The sequence below is a fragment of the Pleurodeles waltl genome, chromosome 1_1 (assembly GCF_031143425.1).
Source record: "Pleurodeles waltl isolate 20211129_DDA chromosome 1_1, aPleWal1.hap1.20221129, whole genome shotgun sequence".
In the NCBI taxonomy this organism is placed as follows: Eukaryota; Metazoa; Chordata; class Amphibia; order Caudata; family Salamandridae; genus Pleurodeles; species Pleurodeles waltl.
Genome location: NC_090436.1, coordinates 960,634,129 through 960,654,769, shown reverse-complemented (window position 1 = coordinate 960,654,769; position 20,641 = coordinate 960,634,129).

Here is a 20,641-nt window from a genome sequence, read left to right as displayed (position 1 = left end):
AAATAAAAGTACAAAGAAATTCTGGTGCATGCCCTATCAAACAAACAACACCTTTGAACAATAGGTTTTGAACTTACTTGTTATTTAACAAAAAAAAGTCCTCAAATCCAACGATATATATGCAGCAAAGAGAGTGATCCTTTCACCCCAAAATCCAAGTGAAATGTGACCAGGAGATCGACAAAGCAAAGGAAGGAGCCTGTTGGACAGTTTCTCGCGCTTAGCAGTGTCACAATAAAGGCACTGTTGCAGCCGAAAGCCATGCTAGCGGTGTAAAATCTCACATGCAGAAGTGACCTGAAAGTATAGTGGCTCTTGTCAGCATGTGCCAAAACAAGTCTTGTACACAGTAACAGAAAAAAAAATTCTGCTATGTGGCAGAATAGTGAAATTCATTGGGAACTCTGTGTTACACGCGTAGTGCGGAGTTCCCGATTCTTTACGCTCACCCCTAGTTTTAATGATTATGACTTCATTATCACTTTATGTCTGGGAAAAAAGAATGGGAATGCAGACACCTAGTCCAGTTAAGGTACCCCTCCATGGAACACACGGTTGAACTTCCTGGCAAAATACCCAATGAAAAACTAGTGGGGCATATTCCAGTTAATGGATTTGTGAATCAAGTACATCAGAAACAAAGTACTGAGGAAAGTAAAGTGGTGTTAACACAATATTCACATATCCGGAAAGACAATTTGTATTATGTTAATGAACCTCATTCCTTCACACCAAAGCGATAAAGGAACATGCTTTACTGTGAAGTCATTCTACTCACTTAGCAGGGCTCCCATGGGTGGAAAAATCTCTAGATTTGATGAGAAGATATTTTTGGTAGCGTAACATAGTTAAGGATCCAATGAGATTTGTAGAGACTTGTGCAAGATGGTCTCAGAGTAATGTATCTGATACAGCACAGTCCCACCACGTCCATACCATACAGTTTCTCTAGATTTCATTGCAGAATTATCCGGCACTCCTGAGGGATTCAATCCAATTCTAGTCACTGTTATCCATTTAACTAAAATGGTGCATTTTTCTCCCTTTAAAGGATTGCCACCTGCATAAACGTTAGCTGAGGTCTTAATGTAATCAATAGTATGGCTACATGGGATCCCTTCAGTGCTAATTTCAGACAGGAGCTCACAATTGATTTCACATTCTGACAATCACTTTACAACCTCATAGACATTGAAGTTATCCTCCAGTCACCACCGACAGAGATAGTCAAACTGAGAGCCTGATTCACAGAGGTAAACGTACATGTTTGTGTAAGTTTACTGTTTTTCGATATTCACAAAACTGCAATTTAATAGTAATTTTACAACTATGGAGAATCCACAATCAGGGTGGAGAACTCTGCACATAAATAGTAAGGCCTGTCCTAGGTCCTGGAGAGGTGTGGCTAACAGGAGTGGGTGCCTGCTTGCGTGGCTGGTAGTGGCGGAGCAGTGTGTTTAAAAACAAAAAGTAAACAAGTGAGGAACTTTGTTTCTTGTAAAGTAAAAGATGTTAACCAATGCAGCATTGCGCCGCGGTCTTCGACCGCCTACCGCGACGGTGTAGAACGACAGCGCAGTTACCTCACATCCCATTGTCCCACTTTGGAGGTCAGGCAGCTGCCATTTCAGCGGCCCACATGGCTTCATTTCCAAATGTGTCACACATACCTAGGCCTAGACTCAACACACATACAGGCCACTTTTTGAGAATGAATAGTGTTCTGTGTAAGCTGTGGGTATGTACATCTGAGTTGTTTGACTCTGTGCTCGCTGTTGTCCTTCATAGGCACCGTCCGCTGGGACATGTGAGGAGATGGCGGCATCCTCTGGTGTACCGACCGTTGGTGGACCTGTCGACAATGGAGGAAAGACATGTGATAATCACATACAGGCTTGACCGTGCCACAATCCAGGATCTGTGTACCCAGTTGGAGCCAGACCTGATGTCAGCTATCCGCCATCCCACAGGAATCCCCCCTCAAGTGCAGGTGCTGTCAGTGCTCCATTTCCTTGCAAGTGGGTAATTTCAAACAACAGTGGCCATAGCTTCAGGGATGTCCCAGCCTATGTTTTCCAACGTGTTGTCCAGAGTGTTGTTTGCCCTGCTGAAACACATGCAGAGCTACATCGTTTTCCCTCAGGTGGAGGATTTGCCTACAGTGAAAGGACACTTCTATGCCCTGGGACATATCCCCAACATCATAGATGCCATTGATGGGACACATGTGGCTTTGGTCCCCCCCCACAGGAGTGAACAGGTGTACAGAAACCGGAAGAGTTATCATTCGATTAATGTACAGATAGCATGTTTGGCAGACCAGTACATCTCCCATGTGAATGCCATGTTCCCTGGCTCAGTGCATGACGCTTACATCCTGCGGAATAGCAGCATCCCTTATGTGATGGGTCAACTTCAGAGGCACCGTGTGTGGCTATTAGGTGAGCACCTGGAAGCTAGTCAGTGGGAATGGTTGTCTGGGTCTGGGGATATCCCTCCAGGTTAGTTTGTGTCTAACAGTTGTCCCTCGCCATTTGCAGGTGACTCTGGTTACCCCAACCTGTCATGGCTACTGACCCCAGTGAGGAATCCCAGGACAAGGGCAGAGGAATGCTACAATGAGGCCTATGGGCGAACTAGGAGGGTGATCGAGCGGACCTTCGGCCTCCTGAAGGCGAGGTTCAGATGCCTCCATATGACAGGTGGATCCCTATTCTACTCACCAAAGAAGGTGTGCCAGATCACAACTTGGCTTTGAGACAACAGGTGCCCTTTCTGCAGGAGGATGGTCCAGATGGCGGTGTTGTTGCAGCTGTGGAGCCTGTGGACAGTGAAGACGAGGAAGCAGAGGAAGAAGACATGGACAACAGGGACTCAGTGATCCAGCAATATTTCCAGTGAAACACAGGTAAGAATACAAACCTGCCTACTACATGTACTTATACACTACTGCCTCTCTACTGTCTGTCTTTTTCACCCAGTGTATGGTCACTGAGTTGTCACTTTCCCTTACGATTTCACAGATCTGGGTCCCACAGTGTGACATCTGCTTTGATTCCTCATGGACTAGAGCTGTGTGACATAGGTATGTTGACATTACAAATGAAAGAGCTTTTTGCCACAGTTATTGCTAATACAGTATTCCGAAATCACAGACAGACTCCAGATTGTTTTGTGCTTTAAGGGTGTTTATTTTAGTGCTCAAAATTGGAGGGGGTAGCAAAATGGTGAGCGGTGATGGCAGAGGAATGTCCATGGCAGAGTACAGTCTATTAGTCTCACAGGTGCATTGCCCAAATGGGCATAGGAAGTGGAGCTGGGGCAGTTTAAGGATGGACAGGGTGACAAAGTGGGACAGTAGGATGACAATCAGAGTGGTCTCATTTCTTGGTGGGGGTCTTGGCATCGTTCTCTGTCTTGTTCCTGGATCTCAGGGACCGTTTGCGAGGTGGTTCTCCCTCTGCAGGGGGTGGGGTGCTGGTGTGGTGGTCCTGTGGCGGAGCCTCCTGTCCACTAGCGCCGGCGGAGGTGGTGGGCAGTTCATCGTCCCTGCTAGTGTCAGGGGCCCCTTGTAGTGCCACAGTGTCCCTCCTGGTGTTGAGTACTTTCCTTCAGCACCCCTACGATGGTGCCCAGGGTGGAATTGATGGTTCTGAGTTCCTCCCTGAAGTCCATATACTGTTCCTCCTGCAGGCGCTGGGTCTCCTGAAACTTGGGCAGTACCGTTGCCATCGTCTCCTGGGAGAGGTGGTAGGCTCCCATGATGTAGGAGAGGGCCTCATGGAGAGTGGGTTCCCTGGGCCTGTCCGCCCCCTGTCGCACAGCAGCCCTCCCAGTTCCCCTGTGTTCCTGGGCCTCCGTCCCCTGGACCGTGTGCCCACTACCACTGCCCCCAGGTCCCTGTTGTTGTTGGGGTGGTGGGTTAGCCTGGGTTCCCTTTAGTGGTGGACACACTGCTGATTGACGTGTCCTGAGGATGGCGGTATGGGCCCGCTGGGTGGGTGCTGTGCTGGTGTTTCCAGAGGGGGAAGCTCTGTAGTGGCCTGTGACTGTGTGATGGGAACCGACTGTCCCGAGGTCCCCGATGGGCCGGGCTGGTTATCTAGATCCAGTTGTACAGAGGTGCTGTCATCACTGTGGGCCTCTTCTGTTGGTGGTGTGGACATGTGTGGACCCTCCTGTCCGGTGACGTTGGGTAGGGGTCCTGCAGAGGTATAATGCATGATTATTGCATCTGTGTGTGTCAAGGTGGGTGACAGTGTACCCCAGTGCTAGCATTCCTGTGTGGGACCTTGTGTGATGATGGTTTAGGGGGGTGTATGGGTATGTGCAGTGGGCTTGCTTTACTGTAGTGATGGGTGTCCATGCTTTGTTGTTGCATGCAGGGCTTGGTGTTGGGATGTGTGGTTTGTGATAGTGGGACATTTGTGAGGAGTAGGAGTGATGGGGGTGAGTGTGAGGGTGGGGGTATGTGCTGGCATGCAGGTAGGGTGGGAGATGTAATAGTTAAGATTTGACTTACCAGAGTCCATTCCTCCACCTACTCCTGCGAGGCCCTCAGGATGCAGAATCGCCAAGACCTGCTCCTCCCATGTTGTTAGTTGTGGGGGAGGAGGTGGGGGTCCGCCGCCAGTCCGCTGAATCGCCAGGTGGTGTCTGGAGACCACGGAACGCACCTTCCCCTGTAGGTCGTTCCACCTCTTCCTGATGTCCTCCCGATTTCTTGGGTGTTGTCCCACTGCGTTGAACATCGCTCCATCTTCCTTGCAATGGAGATGTGCTGCACCTGTGATCCTAATAGCTATGGTTCTACCCGGACGATTTCCTCCACCATGACCCTGAGCTCCTCCTCTGAGAACCTGGGGTGTCTTTGCCATGCCATAGGGTGGTGTAGGTGATGTGTGGGGTGGTGTGTGGGGTGATAAGTTTGCTGATATGTAGTGGGGTGTTGTGTGAGGTGCGTGGAAGTTATGTGGGTGATGGTGTTGTGTGCCTGTGGATGCTAGTGTTGTCGATGGTGGTGTCTCTCTCTGGCTTTCATTCGTGATTTGTGGTCATAAGGGTTTGTGGGTGATGTGGGTGTCTATTTTATATTGTAATGGGTGTGTGGGAGTGGTGTGTGTATGTGTATCAGATGTGTGTATTTGTAATTGTCCAATGTGGCTATGTTTTGTAAAAGTGTGTGTATTTTGAGCGTGGCGATGTGTACCGCCAATAGAATTCCGTGGTTGAAAGACCGCCCCGTGGATTCGTGGGTCGTGATAGTGTGGGCGTATTTCTGTTGGCATGAAGGTGGAGGTTTTGTTTTCGCCAGTTTATCACTGACCTTTGGGGTGGCGGACTTGTGTGGGTGTCTGAATTTTGGCGGATTCCGGACTGTGGGTCAAAATAGCTGTGGCGGAATTCCGCGGCCGCAGAGGTGTGTTGGCGGTCTTCTGCACGGCGGTAAGTGGCTTTTACCGCCAATGTTGTAATGACCCCCTAGGTCATCAGGTTAGATTGAACTTTATTCAATCAGCTCAGAATTAGTTCATTAATGACCACCAGTAACATAATCTAATCAGAACTTGAGAAAACATATGCTTGAATACTTCAACATAAGCCAACAAGGATGAATATAACAGCATTAATAGCAGAGTTCAGCAATCAGTTTGTCAATCATCTGTCACTGTCAACGTCTCCCAAAGAATCCTACTTAACCCAAATTAGCATTAAGCATATTGGACTTCATGCAAAAACAATTAAGAACATGAATTTGGAAAACATCTAGCTAGTAGATAACCTATAAAAACAGCACAGTTAGTACCTACAAAGAAAGGCATAAAAGTTAATCAGTCACATTGTCATAGCTACCTCTCCACAGAATGGATCAGCAACAAAGTCAGTCTTCATCTTCAGGTCATCAATCGATCAGCAACGCATCAGGCTCTCAAGAGCATGAGCCCCATGACTTAATCTCGAATTGCGTCTTCTGGCATCAGCATTTCACCCCTCGCATCTGCCCTTGCATCTGAAGTTTTAGCCCCTTGTCATGACTTTTTATTAGAGTTTTTCAGTCCATCCCCCTAATTCCTAATTGGTCAGTCGATCGGCAGTTATGACTCTAACCTATAATATTAAATTTACAAATCTATGAATTCTAATATTTCCCCATACTCAATTAGTTGATTTGTTCACTATATGATCTCCTCATCATCCGGCTCATCAGGTATCAAAAATGTTGCATCTTCTTCCCCAGTCAGTGCATCTATTGTTCAAGTCCTGGGAAAGTACATCGAGTCTACTCTACACATAATTGTTTCAATTTGATTCCATCGTCTCCTGCACGTCGGTACATTGCAGACAATTCTAGCTAAGCAAACTTTAACATCGGGTGGTTGAAGGTCAGTTTAGCATCTCAACCTCACTCCAGCATGTTCTAATAATTCAGCTTCTGCATGAGGCCTGGCAAAACTAGGCCACGACTTCAGCTAAGTTAATTCTACAATATAATGCAAAACATAGGTTACACATCTTAATATGACATATTACTACATTATTATTATACATTTTTATTATTTCATACATTTTTTGTCCTTTTAGTACAAGTTCATATAAGTGGCTGACATACCCCGTGGGCACATTTTCAAACATGTACATTAATTTTTCTCTACGATTATTTTCTCTATGAAATTTTATAAACCATAACATATAAGCATTTACTAATAATTTCTAATTAGCATGTGTGCGTCAACAGGGGCCATGCAGAGTTTTGGGCAATATTAGACTTTATATACATATACACACACACACACCTACACATACACACACACATTTTATATATAATTATATATATTATAGTTTGGACCTATTTTCCATTGACAAGTTTTGCCAATAACTTTGATAAATCTTCACAAAATGTTGAAAATGTGCACACTAATTACTTCAGCTGCTGTCTTGAATGTTTTGGGGTGATCCATTAAGTGGGAGCCAAGAAAAAGGGGGTGGCAAAACTTGTTTTCCCCAGACAATTTCCCTCAGGGATTTTGAACACAACTACAGCCTGAACCGCAGAACGGAATTACACCAAATTTTACAGAAAGCTAGATCTTGGCCCAAAAAGATCTCTTTTTGTGATTTGGTGTAAATACATTCAGTAGTTTTTGTGTTATTAAAGAAAAAATAAATTTGTATGTCTAGGGATGTGGCTCCGCAGCCGATCTGACAGATATCATGCTGAGATCTGATTTTCTGCCAACACTTCAAGGAGGAAGTGTTGGCAGCCATCTTGGAAGTTGGAGTCAGCCAAGTCCCAAAAAATGTAAAATAAAAAGAGAAAGGGGCAGGTTAGGAATACCCTGACTCCCTTGGTCTGTGGTAGGGCCAAAAATAACTTAGAAAACATATTTGCAGCAAAAACTGCAGATGATTCATGAAACTTGGCAAAAAATGTTTAAAAAAACAAGTGTTTTCTCCCACGGTTGTTGTCACTGTCGAGACGGGCCACTCACCTGAAAATCAGGATGTCTTCAGGGGTGATAGTATGCCCCCCGACCTCCTGGGACACCTCTTGGCTCTTCCTGGTGGGCACAGAAACCCCGGCAAGTGTCCCAAAAGGAAAGGGGGGAGTGGAAGAGAAAGAGACAAAACACTGCCATGTCTTTCCTTGTCAGCCAGGCACCCTGTATCTTCAGGGGGCAGGTCGTTGTTGACAGAGTGATAGTAGAGTTAGTGCGCTCAACTTCCTTGAAATTTAATCTCTCTTTCTGTTATGGGCATGGGAGCGGTAGAAGAACATCGGGATGCTCCAGCACTTTTCTTGGATAATAATAACTGTTGGCACAAATACTAACACTGTATTACCAAAAACCCAAACTGAGTAGCATAATAATAAGTACTGCGACACTAGGGCTGACTTCACAGAGATTCACTGTTGTACACTACAATTAGAACTGTGGTTGCACTTATCATGCACAAGAAAGACAAACAAGGACATTCATTGTATCACATATAACTTTCCTGCATGCATAGGGTTAAACTAAAAGGAAAAAACTGTAAACTTCGCACTTGTATAGCGCACTACTCACCCATTAGGTTCTCAAGGCGCTGTACGCATATCGATGTGGAACCCCTCCTGGCTTTTCCCTGTGAGGCACCCACTCCTGGGCACCCCCAGGGTGAAGCCAGGCATCCAAGTGCTGTCAGGGCCGGTGTGGAGATTAAGCAAGCTATTGCCCAGAGTTACAGAGTGGGACCCATTTATTAGATTAGGCACTGAGGCGAGAATTATCTGGTCCAAGGGAATTGAGCCCAAGACCTGCTGAGGCAGGAATTGAACCCTGGTCTCGGGCCAGATCTCTGCATCAGGGTCTGCCGCTCTAATCATTGTGCCACACAAAAAAACAATCCAAGAAATACAAATGACCACTCTGGGGGCCAGATGTAGCAAAATTGGAAATTGCGACTTGCAATTTGCGAGTCCTTCCGACTCGCAAATTGCAAGTCGCAATTTGCAATGCAGAACGGTGTCTCAGACACCGTCTGCGAGTCGGTATGGGGTCGCAAAGACCCACCTCATTAATATTAATGAGGTGGGTCGCAAATTGCGGCCCCATACCGACTATGGGCACTCGCAAACATGGAGGCCTGCTGTAGTCAGCAGACCTCCATGTTCGTGACTGCTTTTAAATAAAGCAGTTTTTTTTTTTAAAGTGTAGCCCGTTTTCCTTAAAGGAAAATGAGCTGCACTTAAAAGAAAATCCGAAACCTTTAGTTTCGGTATTTTTTCAGGGCAGGTAGTGGTCCTTTGGACCACTACCTACCCTGAAAAAATAATATGTGGTCCATTCACAAAGGGGAAGGGGTCCCATGGGGACCCCTTCCAATTTGCGAGTGGGTTAACATCCACTTCAAGTGAATGGTAACTGCGACACCATTTGCGACCGCATATGCGGTCGCAAATGGTATTGCATACCACTGCGAATCGCAAATAGGAAGGGAACACCCCTTCCTATTTGCGATTCGGAAATGCATTTTGCGAGTTGGTCCCGACTCGCAAAATGCATTTCTGCATAGGAAAATGCGATTTGCGAGTCGCAAACAGCAAATTTTTCCGTTTGCGACTCGCAAATCCTTTCCTACATCTGGCCCTGGGTTTGCACAGTTAGGATGGCACAGTTTGGTTTGGTTTCACTGTGTGTGTGAAAAACCCTTCACAAGCAAATTCCTCAAACCTGAAACACAGGCATGAATGACACAATTTAAATCCAAGAGTTATGCTATTAGAGAAAGAAAAGTCACGTAAATGCTCTTTTAAAATTGCACTGTCACATTTTTGTAGTACTTGAGCTCAAGAAGATTTCCTCAAGCACATTTAGGCAAGTAACTATAATAATAATGTAGAATGTTCAGAAATGCATTTGTCTCTTCAAGATAAGCACTCTGCCAAAATACGAGGTCTGAAATAGACCAGCTCTTCTAGGAAAGCACGGCACTCAAAGAACAAACTCTCAAGAGAATACTAGTCATTTAGCTGCAGTCTTTTCCAGAGTGCTGGAGGAATGCCTGGTGTCAGCTGGTACAGGAACGAAGAAACGAATTGCCTCAAAAGTCCTGAATGTGAGGATGATAGCAGGGGCTGGACTGCCAAATCAGATGCTGAGATCAGGAAGCAAAACAAAGCCAAGCAGGGAGGCATGCTTCACTCTGCTATTTATAGCCAATCAGGAAAGCAGTTGAGTTTCCACATGTGGATGAGTCACCACACCCAATTAGAAGTGCATGTCTATACCACACCCAATTAGAAGCACATGTCTACACCTGCTCACATTAGCAAACAAGCATTGGTAAAACAAGCATTGCTAAAACCAATTGTGTGACACAGCACATTATGTTTACTTAGAAACATGAAGGTTTAACCAAGAACACAGATATGATTTAACCCTAATTCCTGGGGATGCTGACAGATAATGCCGGAGGCACCTTGGGGATTCCTGACAGTCACGCTCATGGCTACTGGCTCTAGGGGCCTGGCCTTCTCCCTGCCACAGTCTGCAAGTATGGTTTGTGGCAAGATCCAGGCATACGTTTTTGTGGCATTGTCACCTTCAATCCTGCAATCCTGCCATTCACAGCACCTATTGCTGCACTAGGTGCTCTGGGCCTTATTCTGTTTGTTCTTGCCCAGATTTTGCCTCTTCACACTATCCAAGATATTCATGATGCCTGCTGAGCAGGCTACTGATTGTCCTTATGTTTTCTAGGCTGCGTTTCCCTCTACATGCACGCAAACGAGCAAAGAGCGTCAAGGGGACTACATGTCCCAAGCTTGCGAGAGCGGAGGAAAATCTTGGGAGGGGCTCTAGTATAAAACGAGCCCCACCCTTGACTGTGCACTCTCTATTCCCCCACTTTGGCTCAAAATGATCATCGGCTGGAGAGTCTCCTGTTCGCTGCGCAACACAAGGGTGTGGTTCTTGTTCGATGATGGCGGTGGGAGAGTCTGATTGTGGCTTCCTTTAAGGACAACAAAGAGAATGGTGACAGCAGTCTTTCGGCAGATGCCGATCCTGGGTAAACCTGTAAGCAGCATGCTTTGTGTATCAGAGACTGGGGTAATATCAGTGATAAGAGTGCATTGTGTTGAACTAACTCATTGAAGGCATAATTTTTGAAAAAAACAATAATGCTGATGTTGATTGCACATTTCTGAGGCAGGCCCGGCATATCTTTTTCTTGCTGGAACTATTGGGGATAACAGGAGGCTTGCCACTTGTGAAATCTGAGCTATAACAACTCAAACTATTGCAGGAACATAACAGTAAATGCTGAACTATTTAACAGACCCTGCAAGAGGCCACTTAAGGTGACCACAGAATAGGGTTTGGTAGGTATTCTTGTACACTACAAACTAATGAGCAGTATACTCACTCGGTTGCTGACTTACTAAATTTGCTTGTTTCTCATGATCCTTTCTCATTGAATACCACCAGATTGTCCTATAAACAAACACCTCTTGCCCTAGGAACCACAGCTAAGGGTTGCAGGTGAATATTGCAGGTCTCCTTTAAGTCCCTGGGACATAGGGGGATTCATTTAGAGCCAGTTGCAAATCTCAGTTTTTTTCCCTTACAGGTTTCCTTCCCTGCACTTACTAACTCAACACCCTTTTCCATCAGTAGCCACTGCAATAGTCTACGCTATCCAGGCATTCAGACATGATAGTGCCTGGCGGTGAAAATTCTAAGCATCGAGCTGAGCAAACTCCAAGGAATCAAGCATTCTGACAGAATAGTGAGCGCACAAAATATCTTCCCCCGACTTGCTCTTTTTTTTTTCAAATGGCCACATTAGATGGGCATGATTCACAAAGGTAAACTTAACCCAAAAGTCTAAGCTTAGACCAAAAGCATAAACCTAGACCAAAAATCTAACTTTAAGTTAGATTTTTGGTCTACGTTTCGACCACAACTCTGAACTTAGGCCAATGGTCTAAACTTAGTCCAGAAATCTAACTTTACTATGAGTAAAGTTATACTTTAAGTCTAAACTTAGACTTTTGGTCTAAGTTTGCCTTTGTGAATCCAGCCTGATGACATTATAAAAGCTTTGGTACTGGTGCAACAAGAGTTAGCACGTTCTAAGGCCTCACATGGGGTTCCAGAGAGGAATCTGTTTGACTTTCCTTTGGTGAAATAACCTAGCATGGTTCACACTGCAGGTCAGGGAATTTCATCGGGGTGGACCAACGCCCACCATTGCTGTGACTGTCCCACCACAGATACCCTTAGCTACTCCAGAGAGATTCTCAGGTGACAGATGGGATCCTCAAGGAGGAGATTATATTGAGTCCACAAGCGAGGATTGATGAATTCTCCATTTGGCACCACATCCAGAGGCACCAGGGATGAGCTGAGGTTTACACGCCTCACTTCCAAGGAGGAACAGGAGCGGTCGAGGTAATGGTGCTGATTTTTTAATTCTCCCTGGTGGAGCAGCAGAATTTATTAGTAATTTTGCTTTACATGAGTAACACAGAATTGCTAAATTCCTCCAGTTCCGCTGGCAGAATTAAAAATTCCACACATTCCTAATCATGGGTGGAACCATTGATTCGAACTGACAGCCACATCTAATACAATTGGAAAGCTTTTGTTAAAGAATTTGAAAAGGTCTTTGATAGACAATCTGCTACTCTATTGGTGAAATTGCTAGAACTCAAGCCATGCAACCAAAACTTAATCACCTATTTAACTCAGTTCAATCGCTTTGTGGCCGAGACAACTTGGCCAGAGAAAAAAAGGTCTGCGGTGTAATACCAAGGACTCAAGGAGTAACTTAAAGACGGCCTGGCACAGATAGATCAGCATCCCCAGAATGGTACAGAACTTATTAACCTAACTCTGAGACTCGATCATCGCTTGGCCGAGCGTAAAGTTGATTGAAGATGTAGTGATTATTCAGAGTGTAGGTTTCAATGTACCCAAACGGTGACCAACAGCACTAATCATTAGAATTCCATAGAGCACATGGCAATCGAGTCAGTTCCTCCAGCCTTGACCAAGGAAGAGACAGGGCTCAGGTGAAAAAATCCCCAATGCCTATTTTGTGGCAAAAAGGGGCATTTTGTCAAGAAATGTCCCACCAAACCTAAAGGTAAAATCCCAGGACCACCTCCATCAAGGCACTAAACACAATTGAAACCCCTGTAGAAAACTAAAGCTATCTAAGGATATAGAGGGGAATATTTTGAGTACATGGAGAATCACCTCAGGAAGTGCACCAGCAAGTGATCATATGGCACACTTCGCTATGGAAATGGAGCTATTAATACAACCCAAGAAAAAAACATCCCATTGAGTTTTTAATTGATTCTAGAGCCACAGGCAATTTTGTTGATGAAGACTTAGCACAAGCCTTGCATTTGCCCGGTGTTCATAAGGAGAAAAACAGCCATCATACAAACCTCAGATGAGTGTTTTCTGACTTCAGAGCCCATCACCATAGAAACCACCAACATGCTGTTAGAATTCCAATTGGCAGACTTATCACACGCAGAGACAATTCATTTCAATCTCATCAGTGCATCACAAAAAGGCTTCATTCTAGGTATGCCCTGGCTGGTGTTACATAACCCCAGTATAGATTGGGCCTCTCAGGCAATTACCGGTTTGTCCTTGTATTGTAATGAACATTGTTTAACACCCAGACAAACTCGGTTTTACCCGCTGCAGAAAAAGAAGGAGCCCTACCAGAACCACATGCACAGTTCAAACAGGTATTCAACGAAAGGCAGACAGAGGAGCTACCACCACACTGGCTGTATGATTGCCAGATCAACCTCAGTCCAGGGGCGGTGATCCCAAATTGCCACATTGATGCATTATCGGGAAAGAAAATGCCCACTTCCTGGACCATTTGGATAAATATCTAGCAAACTTGTTCATCAGACTTTCTAGGTCTATTGCAGCCTTCCCATTTATTTTGTGCCCAAAGCCAGTGGTGAACTCCGTTCTTGCATTGACTATAGAGCACTGAATAAAGTGACCATCAAGAGCAAGTATCTGCTTCGCTTAATCCCAGTGCTCCTTGATCAGGTCAAGTAGGCAGGTATTTACACAAAACTAGACCTCACAAAGTTATACCATTTGTGAGAAATGCTTCATGGAGACGAGTGGAAAACTATCTTTAAGACATAATATGGTCTCTTAGAAAATATGGTAATCCATACCAACAATATCTTAATTTATTCAGACTCTAAATCAAATCTTGTCAAACGTAACCACAATACTTACCATCCTGCAAGCTCATGTGCTGTATAGTAAATTAAGCAAGTGTGTTTTCTATGTGCCAGAAGTGGAATTTCTGAAACTGCTTTTATCCCTTGGAGGACTACAAATGGCAGCATACAAGATACAGGCTGTTCTTCATTGGACAACACTCAAGACTGTCAGAGACTTACAGTGTTTCCTCAGATTTGCCACCTTTCATAGGCAATTCATAGATCATTTCTCCCAGGTTGTGGCACCAAAAACTTGCCTACTGAGAAAAAATTTACAAATCCGCTGCTACCTAACATTGTAGAAGCCAATGCTTCTGAGGTGATTGGACCCATCTTGTCACAAAGGCATGCCACCACAGGACAGTTACACCCAGTAGCTTATATGTCAAAGAAATTGTCCTCCGCTGAAAGGAAGTACACAATAGCTGAAAAAGAATTCCTGGCTGTCAGTGCAGTGTTCAAGGAATGGAGATACTACTTACTCGGAGCCAAACACCCAATGATCATGTTTCCGGACTATCACAACTAACAATTTATGAAAACCACAAGAGAGCTTATTCCTCGTCACATAAGATAGATGCTATTCTTTGCCGAATTTGACTTCATAGTCACTTTCCGTCCTAGTGCAGACTATCAAAAAGCTGATGCACTAACCAGACTCCATCGTACTTCCCGTGACTGAAACTCCCCAATCAATCATAGATCCTATGAAGGATTGAACTTCTATTCTACCAAAGATTTTCTAGATGCAGTACAAGATAATTTTAAAATATAGGATTGGCAAGCATGGTTGCAACAGGGATCCAAAAGATAAATTGTGTAGGATTTACCCCTTCATGAGTCCAAATTGTATCATCCCATAAAAGGTTTATGTAAGATAGTGTTTTAATGGAATTATGATCATCCTTGTGTAGATAATACAGGCAGTCTACAAACAAAAGTTGCCATGATGTGGAATTGCTGGTGGCCAACCATGAACCGTGACATTCCCAAACGGACAAGAGTATGTGAAGTCTGTGCTCGAGCAAAAAGTGATCATGGAAAAAGAAAGGGGTCTTGCTTCCCTCACCCACACCAACGATACCCTGGAAACATTGCTCCCTAGATTTTACCCAGCGATCAGGGATACACCTGCAAACTACGTCACTTCATAGCCTGCAGGAAGCTCCCCACCTCTGAAGAATTAGCACAACCCCAATTACACAACAGTGTTCGCTTACATGAAATCTCAAAAAAGATCATTTTGGACAAAGGCATGCAATTTACAGCCAAAATATGGATCAGCTAGTTCAAAGATGAATGAATTGCTGCAGCACTATCCAGAAGTCACCATCCACAATCGGATGGGCAAACTGAAAGGTTAAATCAGACTCTAATTCAATACCTATGGTGCTATGTTTTCTCTGCAAACTACTCTTTGGTGAACATGCTGTGGTTAGCAGGGATAGCATACAATTGAGCCCATCATTAATCTACCCAAATTTCACCCTTTTACTGCAGATATGAATTTCAGCATAATAATCTTCCAATCCAATGCCCAAAAGATCAGAATGAGATTCCAACTGTAACTACTCAGGTTCAGCAAACCCTAAAGACACAATCCCACATGGCCAAACAGTTGGAAAAAGCAAATCAAGCCTATAAGGCATCTGCAGTCAAACACCATTGTCCTTGTCTGACATGTGCAGTGGGTGATAAGGTCCCTACACAGTGGTTTGTCAAATTAATCCAGTTGCTTTTCAGCTGGCCTTTTCTGCACAACTCAAGATACACCCTGTGTTTCAAAGGTTTTTATTGAAACCTGTTGAACAACAATGTAAAACCCAGCCTCCCCCTTTGTTAGTAAATTGTCAAGAGGAATATGATGTATGTTGGATCTTGGACTCTCATCGACGAGGTGCCTAGTTATCTCCTGGAAAGGTTATGGACCTAAAAATTATTCCTGGGAGTCAGCCTCCAAAGTTCATGCAACATGTTTAATGGCCAGGGTCCATGCTGCATATCTGCCCAAGCCAGCCCTTAGAGCCCCCTTGGGAGGCGGGAGGACTGTCAGGAGCATGGCTATCAGCTCTGGGGGCCTGGCCTTATATCTGCCACAGTCTGCAGGTCTGGTTTGTGGCAAGATCCATGGCACATTTGCCATGCATAGGTTTTGGTGGCATTGTCACCTTCCATCCTGCCATTCATAGCACCTATCACAGCCCTAGGCACTCTGGACCTTGTCCTGTTCATTGTTACCTAGATTTTGCCTCTTGAAACTATCCAAGATATCCATGATGCCTGCTGAGCAGGCTACTGATTGTCTTTATGTATTCTAGGCTGCCTTTCCACCAATATGCGCTCACAAGAGCAAAGAGCATCGAAGGATGACAGCCATCTTGAGAGGGGCAAAGCCCCGCCATTGACCGCACCCTAATTATTCTTTCGCTGTGGCTGAAGGTGTTCTTCAGCTGGAGTATGGTTCTTGTTCGATGACAACCACGGAGGAATCCAATTGCAGCCACCAATAAGGACAACAAAGAAAATGGTGACAGCATCCTTTTCTGAAGATGCCATCCTGAGAACCCTGTAAGTAGCCCGCTTGTTGATTGAGAGACTGGCTGGATCTCAGTGGTAAGAGTGCATTGTGCCAAGTTGAACTGACACAGAGAAGGCGTAGGTTTTGGAAAAACAATATAGTTGATGTTGAATGCACACTTATGAGGCATGTCCTGCATATTCTTTTCTTGCTGGAACTATTGGGGATAACAGGATGCTTTCCATTGTGAAAACTGACTTTAGCTACTCAAATTATTGTAAGGACATAACAGTGAATGCTTACCTATTTTAAAGACCTTACAAGAAACTGCTCAAGGCAACTACAAAATAGTGTTTGGTAGATATTTGGGTACACTGCAAACTAATGAATAAGGGTGGGTTCCTCTGGCCAAGTTCCTGGAGTTTTTGCCCTTCTGTGCTCCAACCCCCGAGCATCGTCTCCTCACTCTCTGACATCTCAAGGTTTCTCCTCAAGTCAGAGGCCTCCTCACATTGGCTTAATCTGCTCTCACTTGAGCAGGACTCCAGCTCTCTCTTTGCATGCAGCAGCGAGAACGGAATTGGATTTGCTGTCTCACCTCAGGGCTTGAATTTGAAAACTGAGGCTGGTGCTGATTGTCGGAGATTTGTCTGCCTTGGCTCCTTGCAAGACATGGGATTTTCTGCAGAGAATGCCCGTGCTCCTTGGCTCCTGTGTGCAGGGTGTGCCTTAAGGCCAGCCATTTGTCTGCTTCTTGTGACTAAGACCTGAGAGCACCCAAGAACCACCCTAGATGTGCGAGGTATGAGACCCAAGAGACACCCCACGTCAGATGAACACCCCAGGCCCAGTGTGCAGTCTCAGAGACACTCCACTGAGTGTGAGGTTATTGAGTCCTTGGTTGAATATTGAGACCCGCAGGATAGGCACATTAACAGATCTGGTGAGGACCGGTTTAGTGAAAGCTGGGGACATGGAGTGCGGTGAGGAGGGAGTGCATGTGAAGGAGGTGTGGCCAGGATAGGTTATATGAAATGGAAGGGGCCGAAGGAGAGAGGGACGGTACATCTGGCGGTGCCAGATATATTTAAAGAGCCGCCCACGAGGGCCTGTGGGGCGAAAACCTGCCATAACTTTATCAAACATACTTTATTGTGAAATATGGATAAAGTCCCAACACGGCCAGAAAGCCCTATTGAAATACAAATATCAATGCAATATGTGTGTGTTTAAGAATCACTTCTAGACTACACTCTGCTACAGTAGATCACCTGCAGCCCTCACCAGTAACACAAACTAATAGAAAATGAAGATTAGCCATGTTTTGTCTTCACATTTTGTGCACCTTAGAAGCCATCTCTCCAAAAAAGATAAATCTGACAGAACTTTTCATTTATATGCGATTACATAGGACCTGGCGACATTCAACTGCGTGCGGAACTCTATGGAATTTCATGGCGTTTTTAGATAACTCATCAGAATTTTGTGGAGTAGAACTCCGTGAGTTCCTCCACCCTTTCTAATTAACAGTAAAGAAACTCTGTTGATGACTTACTGGGTTTGCTTGTTGGTCATGATCCTTTCTCATTGTACGCCACTAGATTATCTTACCAACAAACACCTCTTGCCCCAGGAACCATAACCAAGTGTTGCAGGTGAATATTACAAAAGTCCTTTTAATCCCTGGGACATAGGGGAGAATATGTTTAGTGCCAGTTACAAATCTCTATTTTTTCCTTCCCCCTAGATCCTACTCAGCCACCTTTTCCCTTGCCTGGCCTCTCCAGTAGTCTGCGCCATACTGGCATTTAGACTTGGTGGTATCTGGAGATGGACATTCTAAGCATTGAGCCGAGCAAGCTCTGAGGATTCCAAGGCGTTCTGACACTCGTTTAGGATTTAGCCCCCAAGTGGCCAGGTCCTGGGGGCAAATAAATATACTGGGGAGGGGGCATTCGCGTCCCCCTCGCCCATGGCCAATTTCATTCTGGAATTGGCACCTCCCCAGGGCCTGGCCAATGTACATTAAGTGGGATGGCATGGTCTTCCTCCCAAGGCCATTTATGTCCCGGGGACTATCACCTCTCTGGGGAAAGGCCTGTCTTCACAAAGGGAGAGGGGCCCTGAGGACCACCACCTTCCTGGGGCTAGCCTGTGCAATTTTGATGAAGTGGGCTGCACTGCCCATCTCCTGCAGCCATTAATGGTTCTGAGGACCGCCACTCCCCAGGGCCAGCTCCATATCTCCTGAGGGTGTACATACTCTCCAAATTAAAGCCTGACAGGAGTGGGACGCCCACGTTTGGGAAGACATCTATGAGGCTTCTGTCCACAAAGACATCAGAACATTTTGGAGGTTGCATTGTGTCTTGTGCTTCTAGCTGACTCTATTCCCCTGAAACATTATTCAATCATTTTTCTGGTCTTTATGATCACCCATCGAAGCAATAGTCAAGTGAAAGGACTTTTTATCTTTTGGAGAACCACTGCTGTGTCCCTACTTAGGATAGAAATAAGGGTGAAAGTTTGTGCAGACCATACTCGGAACTTTGGGATCATCCTGGCCACCAATCTCTCCATGAGCAGACAGATCAATGCCGTCGTCCCATCATGCTTTCACATCCTGAACATGCTAGACAAGTTTTCAAGTGGATCCCACTTAAAACCAGACGAACAGACACCCAGGCTTTAATCACAATTAATCTTGACTATGGAAATGCCCTCTAAGTTCAGAATTCCAGCCCATGTTCTATGCCAACTCAAAACCACCAAAACCACCCAGAATGCTGCTGCCAGACTCATCCTGAACATCCTGCGAATTAACCACATCTCTCCACACCTCAACAATCTCCACTGGCACCCAGGTCTGGGAGGTGGGGGTAGGCAGAGGCATGAAAGGAAAGGAAAGGCCATTCCTTTCCTTTCCTTTCATGTCTCTGTAAGCATTTCTGCATCAAAAGGCCCACTAGACACAAGGGAGTTTTTTGGGGGGATTTTTGGACACCTTAGGCTAGGGTCCCTCTCCAGGGGGCAATTTACAATTAGGCCTTTTCCACCCCCTGGGGGCAGATCAGCCTATTTTAATTAGGCCTTTTCTGTCCCCGGGGGGGGGGGGGGAAGGGCAGAAGCCACCAGACGCCAGGGATATTTTTTAATAGTTTTTGACATGTGGGGAGTGACCCCTTACGCAAAGGTCACCCCCTTGGGGGCAAATTATTTTTAGCCCATTTCTGCCCTCCTTGGGGGCAGATCGGCCTATTTCAATTAGGCCGATCTGCCCCCAAAGGGGGACAGAAACCACTAGGCATCAACGACTTTTATTTTTTATTTTGTTTACAGATGGGGAGCCACCCCTTAGGCAAGGGTCACGCCCCTGGAGGGCAAATGTATTTTAGGCCATTTCTTCCCACCTTGGGGCAGATTGGCCTATTTCTATTAGGCCAATCTGCCCCTAGTGGGGCTGAAACCACTTAGGCACCAGGGATTGGTATGTGTGTGTGTTTTGTTTGAGGGGGTAGCCCCTTGGGCAAGGGTCGCTCCCCTATGGGCACATTACTGTTGGCCATTTCTGCCCCCCTTGGGGGAAGATAGGCCTATTGTTGTAAGTCCCATCTTCCCCCTAGGGGGGCAGAAAGCCCACCGGAGACCAGGGATTTATTTTTTTCAAAAATGGCCATACCCCCACCCAAAATAAATGGGGATAAAGGTGTTGTGCCCACTGGTGGGCTAATGGGGCAATTACCCCTGATCCACTCCCGGGGGGGCGGGCAGAGACTTACTAGATGCCATGGAATAAAAATAAAAAAATAGTGGGCTGGTGGCTCTTAATCAGTATGGGCATGGTTATTCCCCCACCCCAATTGTAGGGGGTAACAGCCTTTCAGCTCTCCCCTTGCACAATAAAACATCTTATCCCAAGGCATGCAAGAGGACATTTGATTATTTTGGGTTTTGGTTTTACATTTGGGCAATAAGAGCTTGTCTAACTCTCAAAATCGTCCCACTTGGAATGGTGAGGGCTGCACTTTTTGGACTTTGGGATGCTGCCATCTAGAAAAATCTACGAGACCTAGACATATCTGAAAAGTAAACATCTGGGTGAGTCCAGGGTGGTGTGCTTCACATGCACCCCACTCTGTTTTCTAACCCACAATGCCCTGCAAACCTCCAACTTTGCTTGAAATAACACATTTTTCCAACATTTTTGTGCTGGAACCTTCCGGAATCTGCAGGAATCCACAAAATTCCTACCACCCAGCATTGTCCCATCTATTCCGATAACATTTCTGCCCTACTTGTCAGCATAAAAACTTTTTTTTTTCCAATCTGCCCTTTTGGACCTGTTTTGGTTCCCCTCATTTTTT